Source organism: Chlorocebus sabaeus, chromosome 2 (genome assembly GCF_047675955.1).
Source record: "Chlorocebus sabaeus isolate Y175 chromosome 2, mChlSab1.0.hap1, whole genome shotgun sequence".
NCBI lineage: Eukaryota > Metazoa > Chordata > Mammalia > Primates > Cercopithecidae > Chlorocebus > Chlorocebus sabaeus.
Window position 1 is genome coordinate 82,423,102 of NC_132905.1, and position 8,723 is coordinate 82,431,824.

Sequence of the window (8,723 nt, forward strand, 5' to 3'; positions counted from 1 at the left end):
TTATCAGTTTGAAAGGTATGAAAATACTTTCTGCCTTTTTTTCTCCCCTCTTCTTTTTCTCTCTCCTCCTCTTTCTTCCTTCTATTTATCTTTCTCTTTTTTTATGATTAGTAAGCCTGAGTAGATCATCACAACATTTTCAGACATTTATTTACATGATTCTGTGTTTTTACTACTCATTGTTTCTGTGCTCTGTGTAGTTTGTATGCATTTATTTTTAATTTTTATTGTCTTATTATTCATTTATGATTCCTCTATATCTAAGATATGTGAGTTAATGTTTTTATTGCACTTGTTTTTACAGTTCATCTTGTCTTTTAACCTTTTTATGTATGATTTTGCAAAGTTTAAAATTTTCAGAGTTAAAAATGTAGATTGTCCATTTTAATGTTGGACATATTACATACCTATTGAGCAATGTAGTATCTTACTGTAACTAAAAAAGTTAAGATGAGACAAACATTTAATAAAAGATAAAACACTTACTTAGAAAAATGTATGCAGCAGTGAGTCCACATAACTAATTAGGATTTTGATCTCTTTGTTCCAAATGAAGAAAGAATGCAAATTTAAAACAAGTGAACAATTTTGAGTAATGGGAATTATAAGGAATCTGAATGTACCCTGGATATGAAGTAAAACAGTTAGCCCCATCTTGTGACCCAAGCAGAGGGATCTCATTCCTGAATTACGGCTTTAGAGGTCCCAGCCATGACCCATCTGCCAGGCAGTCATTCGTACTGAGGGGATATGCCCACACAGAGCCTGCATCCCTCTTCCAAAATGTAATGTTGGACCTGGAATTCCCCATCCAATGGGCCAGACCTTCTCCTTGGCCCTCTGTCTTCTTTTCCTGAGAGCCTCATTTGTGCAGACCCTCAGGCCAAAGAAATTATGACAGAGGACGATGATGGAGGGTGTAGGCCTTTTAAGGTTGTAGATGAAGTCTGGCTGTGTGGATTTTATTATCTAAATGCATGGTCCAGACACCAGTCAAAGAACAAAAGGAACCAAGTGTGAGAAGTATGGAATGGGCAGGTTGTGAACTGGTGCGGGCCATTTTCTAGGTGGACTTGAACAAATTCAATTGTCACTCTTTTCTTGCGTGTCGTCTTTAGAATATGCTGGGAAAGTAACATTCTGAGATAGGGCAAAACTAGTCAGAAAAGCCTGGGCCTTGTTCCAGCCCATCCTAGAAGAGGGTGTCCTACGATATTTCACTCAGCTATTCAAGTTTGCCCCTGGGATAAAAAACAAGCAAACAAACAAACAAACAAGACAGCCTACTTTCTGGGGCCCCTCAGCTGTGGTGCAATTAGGACACACACAGACAAAACTATCTACCCTGCCTAGCTGTCCTGAACCTAGGCAGGCTAGCTTGTTACGAGTTCTGGTTTTCTGTTGTCCCTTGCTCCCTATTTGTAAGTAACAAGTCTGCTTCAGGTAACTTGTGTGACTGTTCTGTCTCACAGGACTGGTGCAAGCAGTAGCAATTGCAGTCTAAGATGCAGTGGGCTGAAGTGGTAACCAGTGTACACTGAATTAGCTTCACAACTGGGAACCTTCCCTCATACTTTGTCAAGTCTTAAAAATAATAGCAGTGGGCTTGCACCTAACTTCTAAATTTTCTACGCCTTTATCTGGAATCTGAATAGAAAAGTCTTACGCCTTTGGATCACAGTATCTTCTCTTGAAAAACCGATGGGGTTTAATTGGTGCTAGTATTCTTTGGTTACTTCTGGTTTCTCTTAGTAAATTAATGTTCTTAAAATAGAAAATAAAAATGAACAAATATACATATAGTGATTGACTTTTTCACCTTAAAGGGATTTGTATACTTTAATAATGTGTTGAGGAATTTTATATTAATTTTCCCCTTTTGTGCATAAAATTGATTTCTATAAACCCACTGAATGAAGCATTTTATGTGTGTGTGTGTGTGTGTGTGTGAGCAAGGACAGCCACTAAATTTCAACATTTTGATTTTGTTATATAGCCTCTGAATATGGCATTCCTTACAGTAGAAAAAATCGCCTCTGGTATATCTAGGTTTCTTACGTAATCCCATCTGTTCTTTCCAGAGAAAAGCAGCATAAATCCACACACTACTGTCTGCTTTCTAGATTTATTTTTAATGCCCAAGATGATTCCTATAGTCTGCTTCTTCAATCTTTATCCTTATTTGCCATTACTGTGGAGAAGGAGTTTACTTTTCTCAACATAATTGGTTAACATTGTGAAGTATTGCTGTACTTGTGTCAACAGAAACTGTTAAGTGGAGGACATTTCTTCATGCTTTTACACTAGTCCATTGGAAGCATTGTAACAGAAAAAAAAGAGTAAGCTTCTCTGTGAGTTCAATGTTAATGAATTAACTATGTACATTAAATATGATGTCTTAAAACGAAACACACATAAATCTAATTCATGTATTGACAGGTTGATGAAAATTTGTCCAGAGGCTCGCAGGAACCTAACCCTGTATTTTCCCTGGGAGTGATGGTTCCATGTTTGCTAATTCAGGGTTTATCTGTTCAGATAAATTAGAATCTCCTATATTTAGTAATAAAATGTCATCAAATATGCATAGCTAAAACACCATATGTCCCGACTTCTACTGAAGCTAGCTAGGTTATATTATTAAGTTGCATTCATATAATTTAAGTGAAACATTGTGTTACAATTCCAAGAAGCATTTCCTAAAATGAGGGGCAGCCTTTCTCATCGATCTCATGCATTGAGCCTAGAGTACATACACAAAGTTAGGGTTCCCACAGACCTGTCGGATGATGTGGTGACCTGCAATGCAAGCGGTGAGCTGAGGATTGTTGAACAGTAGCCAGGACCCTAGGACATATGACACCCCACAGTTCCTTTCATATCAACCATGAAATGCTACTACTTCACACTTATATATATAGTAGGCATTTATGTATATTTTCAGAGATATGAGTTTCTATTTTGTTTAATTCACTGTTAAAAATCAACTTTTGTTTAATCACAACTGGTGATATGGCATAGGAATTAGTCTGTCAATTAACAAAATATAATTGCCTCTACTTGATCTTATTTTCACACCACTGTTATTACACATCATATTCAGCAAGACCCTAGCTCCGGTACCCTCATGATATCACTACTCAGTATAGATCATACTGAAAGAGGAGGAAGAAACCGGTCAGGCAGGCAGTTAGGGTGGGTCCTTGGTAAAACTCCTTCAAACCAAGAACAGCCTACTAATCAAACTTCAGGTCCCAGATAAGAAAGAGCCTGTGTCCTTGAATGGAAACTCTCACTCTATGAACCCAGATGAACAAATTTCACTCATTTCTGGATACATTTCTCTCCCCTTGGCATGCCTTAGCCTCTTACTTTTCACCTACTGGTCTCTTACTTTTCACCTATCTTACATATGCCTATCTTTCTATGATTGGCTATGGGCTAAGTCTTCATTTACATAGGGTGAATCATCACTTCAGCTCCTGATCAGTCCCAGCCAAGCCTTCACTTCTACCTCCAACTGGTTCCAGGCCAAGCCTTCACTTTTACTTCCAATTGGTTCTTTACACTATTATACCTCTTTAAGTGGTGCTTTCTCCAAGACAGCCTAAAGACCAGTAAGCCCATTCCTCCCCTTCCAGTCCATAAAAACCTAGACTCAGCCTCACAGCTGGTGACCCTCTTTCAGGCCTTCTATCTACTATGGAGAGATTTTCTCTTTAGCTTACTAAACCTTTGCTCCAATGTTACCCTTGGTGGACATGTTCCTTATTCTCAAATAACTCTGGGTAAGACCTCAGAACATAGGGCTGTTTCAATACTGTTCTATAATTAAAAAAGAAAATAAAGAATTTTATGTGTCTAGTATGTTTTTATGTATTCAACTTGTCTCTAAATGCCTGAATCAGTATATAATGCTGCTATTTTCAATTGTTTTATGTACTTTGGTTATATCTACATAATTATAAAATTATTGGTGGAAATACATCTTATGCTTTTTTGTACTCCATAATAACAGTAATACATGTTGTAGGAGCTGAATAAATACCAGTTATTATTTAAGTTACTACAGAAAAGTACTAATTATATATGCTATTTAAATATTTAATTTATATCTAACCCTTTCAAATCGCCACATAATGTGCCATATATATACTACTTGAATGTCTTTATCTGTTTTTATACAATGATTAACACAGTTGTAAAAGTTAAAAATATAACTGGTTAGGTTTTTTAATTGATAATACTTCAGTGAAATTAGTATGCCATTTATTTGAAGTACATATTTTAAGTATTTGTATATATTATTGCTTTTTTGTTATTTTAAGTCTATATATTTAAAAACATTTGTGAGAATACCCTGCAAGTCTCCATTAACATTGGAATCTACAAACTGTATAACCTTTAACCACTCATGCCAAAATCAACCAGGTATGATGTAAAATATTGTTCAGATCTATTAACTGACCGAAACAACAAAGAGATCAACCTGTTTCTTCACCCTTTTCCCAGCATTTTTACTTTCTTCTTGTGAGATCATGGTATTGTAATCTTTAACTTTGTATTCAAGTGGAAAATTTTTGCTACGAAAAAAGTGTCACAACCTATGCATAAGCTTGATAGAAAGTTATGATTTTGTAGTGTATAAAAGCATGAAAGGCATTTTTTCATCAGTTTAGATTTTACTTCTCATCTGATTTCATTTCAACACACATAGGTAGTAAAGTGAAAAAAAATTAGTGAATCAAATAAACCTAATTCACAATTACTTTGTACATTTTTTCTCAGTAGTATTTATCGCATGTCCTCAGCTATATAATTTTGTCTTTCATAGGCACTGTGTATCCCTAATCTAGAATTTCAACCAGAGCAATCCTTTATAATAAAATCATTTGTTCACTGGCACTCTTGCTTAGGAGCCTGCTATTTCTTTATTTTGTCATCATTGTCTATTAAGTTGTGTTGTTGGCTCCCCAAAAATGCTTGCCATAAGTAATAAACATTTGGTAAGTTTTATAATTATGTCAAGGATGGGCAATGTAAGTTTTCTTAGAAGGGCAATTCTGGCCTGGACTAGCTAAAATATTACACAGAGACCCTTATATAATTCTTTCTCATCGGGAAATAGTAATAGTATTCGTAAGCGTTAGCAACATTTGTTATATTAATTAATTATTCATTTTTATTTATTCCAAAAGAAATAAGCATATGACATATAGTTATAAAGTATTTTGCTTAAATAAATAATGATTGTATAGCTTTTTTTTTTTTAATCCAGTATGTGTTTATTGAGATGGTTTCCCACTCGTCTTGATTCAGTGTTTTTAGTGCTGCTTCCTCCTAAAGGAACAACCTACTGTAAGCCTTGCTTTTCCTCCTGTAGGCTGGCAGAGGACAGTGGGGCAGCCAACACACAAAACTACCATTTGTGCATGGCTAAAGACTGTGGTGATTTTATAGCATCCTGGGCATTTCACATCCATGAAGTAGGAATTGGGGCTCTGCACCAGGCATTTCTTCTTGTGTTTCCTCTTCTCCTCTTCTGGGGGGGATGAAGGAGATCCTTTGCGAGAGGCATGTTCTCGTGTGGGTAGGTCGTCACCGCCAGAAAGGATTGTATCACTTTAAAGAGCTTGTTTTAAATTTTACACAAGCTGGGATAAAAAAGTAGATATTTTCCAGCATGATTGAAACAATGATTTTCACAATATGATGTTAGGAACATGAAAGTGTTCATCATAAAAAAAAACTATATCCCAGGCCAAGATTCGCATTGGTAATAGTGTTGTTTCTTAATAAGCAGATATGTGTAAAGAGATCCCATACTCCTCCTAAATACTTTAATTGATATTTCACGTCACAGAAGTAGGGATTATGGGTATAGGAGAAAAAGAATGAAGGTATGGCCATGAGGTAACACTACATGCCTTCCTTCTTTGAGAAGCTTGTGAATTGTTTTAATATCATGAAAAATGAAATATTGAAAAAAATGATTGGTCATCTTGGCAGTCATTTAAAATCGCTCTTTGCGGTTGGTTGGTTTTCCTTTAACCAAGTGATGACTGTTTCTCACACCGATTCAGGAATTGTGAGGGAGTGGATGAAAATGTCCACGCACACATACACCCCGCCCCCTAGTCCCCCGGAATGTACAAATGTGTTGCTTGACTGACTTCTGAGGGTTGCAATTAGGGAATAAGTAAGAGCTCTATGTTCTGTTAGTTTTTTTGTCTGTGGTAGGAAACAGCAGACACTTTCTTCTGGAAGGTGATCAAATAGAAATTACATAAATTTAGAAAAAGAGACCATATCAGCCTAGAACTGCTTTGGACTCTCTCTGCCACCTGCAATTGTACCTGCTTCTTCATTGCCCCACATTCCAGTTGGTGGGAGTGCCTCGTATCCTACCCATCTAATCATTTATCTGGATTAAACTCAGTTATGAGTTGAAAGAATTTGTTCCTTTGTAGATTCAACTTTTTTTCTTGATTCCTTAGTTTTCCTCCACATTGGTTTATGTCTTTCCCTCAGTGTTTATACATCTCCAATACTAAAGTCAATTATCAAGTGAACAAATTTTCTCTTAGTTCTTCTTTCAATCTCCGTGTTTTTCTATATGCTAATCTACATATCCCTCAAATTCAATGAAACTATATTTATCAAAATTTTCAAAAAGCGGCCGGGCACTGTGGCTCACACCTGTAATTCCAGCACTTAGGGAGGTTGAGGCGGGTGGATCACGCAGTCAGGAGTTCGAGACCATCCTGACCAAGATGGTGAAACCTCATCTCTACTAAAAGTAAAGAAAATTAGCCAGGCGTGGTGGCAGGTGCCTGTAATCCCAGCTACTTGGGAGGCTGAGGCAGGAGAATCGCTTGAACCCGGGAGGTGGAGGTTGGAGTGAGCTGAGATCACGCCACTGCATTCCAGAATGGGTGACAGAGTGAGACTCCGTCTCAAAAAACAAAACAAAAAATTTTTCAAAAAGAAATCTCCCTTTTTATGTTGTATACATTGATTAATGGTAGAATTATTAATCCAATCATCAAAGCCAGAATGGTAAAGGTTTATCTACTTAATGTCATGAATCTTCCTCCATAGTTCAGTTCCATGTTTTTTTTGTTTGCATATTTGTAATTAATCTAAAAAAAAAAACTGGTATGCTTTCTTGTTTTGACTACCACTAAAGCTTATTATCTCAAATTTACTCACTTTTCTAGATGAAATTTGAAAGTACAGATAAATATTGAAAAATTAACCTCTGAGAATAGAAGAGATAGTTGACACAGAGGAAAAGGTGATGATTTTAATGTGTGACTGAATGTTGGAAACATGAGGCAGTATAATTTATTCCCTCCAGAACATCTTAGGACAGTAGTTCCATTTTTTAGAAAATTTTGCCCATGGAGATACAGTCATTTCTGCTATAATATAGTACATGCATTCTTACAAATCGCTATGTAGTTGTATTATGTAAATTCAAATAATAGAAGTCACAAGGCTTACGAAAAATTGGAAGTAAGGGCACAACGGTCTAAAGCTTTGTTAGAGACGTATTAAAAAAAAAAAATAAAGACAGTAGCACAGTATTACATATGTCAAATGGTAAGAAAGGCAACAACACTACAAGAAATACGTCACATTATCTCAGAAAAGACCTGAAGTTTGCCTGTAGAAGTGGACATTGGAATGGTTGCAGCTTTTGATTTACTGTTGAAATGGTAGGTGGAAGGTTATATGCAATTTGATGGAAAGTTATATGCCAAACTTGGAAAATATGTTTCATAAGACAGGTGGTAAACTCAAGTAGTTGGTAGCGTTTGAAGAGTGTTTTGTGTATTTGTCCAGATTTGATTCATGAAACGTTGTGTGTTCACCTAGTGTTTTTGCAGACGAATTTGTTCATAAATAGTTGGAAATTTTAGAGCTGTTTTAGAGGGCTATGAGAATGAATTGAGATTGATCTAGCTTTTAAGCATCTTGACAGTTAAAAGAAATTAGGAAAAGTAGATAGACATGCGTAAAGCAAGAAATATGAGCCTCAGAAGATATGACAGATTTTTTTAATCCTTAGAAAGAAGGAAAATCAAATATAAAATGATGCCTTCTCTCGTGCTCCATTTGGGTTATTTTATAGTTTGCATTTGAATAAGCTGTAATGGCAGCTGTAACCTCAGGAGAAAGTAACATTATACTTAAGGCAAGAATTTGCAAACATTCAATTAAATGTAAAAGTATCCAGGACATAGCTTTAAGAAGGAAGGGAAGATTGGCTTATGGCAGTAGAAGAACAAAGCAGTCATGAAGATGAGAATATGAGAGAGGAAAAGTAAATAGATGTAACATTTCTTGAGTTAATAAGTTGGTTTAAGAGAAATATATATATTAGATTGCATAGCAATCTCAAAATATATATAATAGATTGCATGGCAGAGCAACCTATTAATAGGGATTTTGATGGAATTAATTCTAGATCACTCTTGCTCTAATGGAAGCAAGAGTGGTCACCTGTGATCTGTGGTAATCTGCTTTTAAGCTAATATTTGTGCATCTGGGTTGGTTACTTTTAAAATTATTTATTCACTGTTTTAGAATTTATGAGTACATTATGTGGGTGTGTTTTTATGTGAATGCTTATTTATGAAGCCATGAATTAGTACGCTTCTGAGAAACCATCAGTTCCATTAACCACATTACCTAAGTGTAATCACTATTGAATTAAT

The 8,723-nt window shown here is 35.8% G+C and overlaps 1 pseudogene; it reads right to left on the bottom strand.

Moving 5' to 3' along the window:
* Positions 1–5,309: 5,309 nt before the first annotated feature.
* Positions 5,310–5,578, bottom strand: LOC119618434 (small ribosomal subunit protein eS27-like; annotated as a pseudogene).
* Between the last annotated feature and the right edge of the window lie 3,145 nt (positions 5,579–8,723).